General features: G+C 38.3%; 1 protein-coding gene across 1 annotated transcript in view; it reads right to left on the minus strand.

Annotated features, from left to right (window-relative positions):
* Nucleotides 1-801, minus strand: part of LOC107627003 (AP2-like ethylene-responsive transcription factor TOE3) — a gene marked incomplete in the record, with an annotated part of 5,789 nt that extends 4,988 nt beyond the window's left edge. Inside the window, 1 exon segment of the mRNA XM_016329889.2 lies at nt 1-801.

Consider the following 874-nt stretch of genomic DNA (forward strand, 5'->3'; position numbering starts at 1 on the left):
TTATTGTTGTTGTTGTTGTTGTTATCGTCGTCTCCGTCTATGGAGTTCTTGAGAGAAGAGCAACCTTCTTCGGATTCCTCAACCTTTCTCCTCCGATCGGGTGAGTCATTGAGATCCCACATTCTTTTTTTCTCTCTGATCTCTTTCTCTCCCCTTCAGCTGCAGTTACAGTTATAGTTACAGGCCTTATTGAAAAGAGAAGAGAAAGAGAAGAGAAACCAGTAAGTAACACAGATTTTTTTTATTATTATTTCCCACTCTCACATCAGGAATAATAATTAAAAAAATAAACGCTCTCTCTCTCTCTCTCTTGGTTAATATTTTTTTTTTGAAAATAAAAAGTTAATTTGGGTTGGCCTGCAGTGCTGCAGAGGAAGGTTAAACTCTGTGTGAGTGTGTCTCGGGGTGCGTATTGTGCTTTTTCTCTCTTGATTGGAATAAAATAATATATATACAGAGAGAGATAGAGAGTATGTGAGAAGAAGAAAAAAGGAGGAGGAGGTTGTGGACGGAAAGGTTGAGTGTGTAGTAGGAAAAATTCACAGAAGAAAATCAAAACCTAGGACGAGTTAGAGAGAGAGAGAGAGAGGAGGGGTAGGTGTTGCAAAAATGTAGTAAAAGAGATGTTGAATGATGTTTGTATTCCACAAGTGCCCAATACAGCATAGACGAGGCCAGTTTGAGCAAGCTTAGCCGAAAGCATCTCACCCTTCTCCCTTAACACTCTTACATACACACGATGCCTTTCTTCTCACTCCTCACTCCTCTCTCCTCTCTCTAACCACTTCCTTCTCTTTTCAATACACACATAATTTCACTCTCTTCAATTCAATGTCCTTTTTCCTTAATTTAATTTTTATTTATGTATTTTAGT

This window comes from Arachis ipaensis, chromosome B01 (genome assembly GCF_000816755.2).
Source record: "Arachis ipaensis cultivar K30076 chromosome B01, Araip1.1, whole genome shotgun sequence".
Classification (NCBI taxonomy): Eukaryota; Viridiplantae; Streptophyta; class Magnoliopsida; order Fabales; family Fabaceae; genus Arachis; species Arachis ipaensis.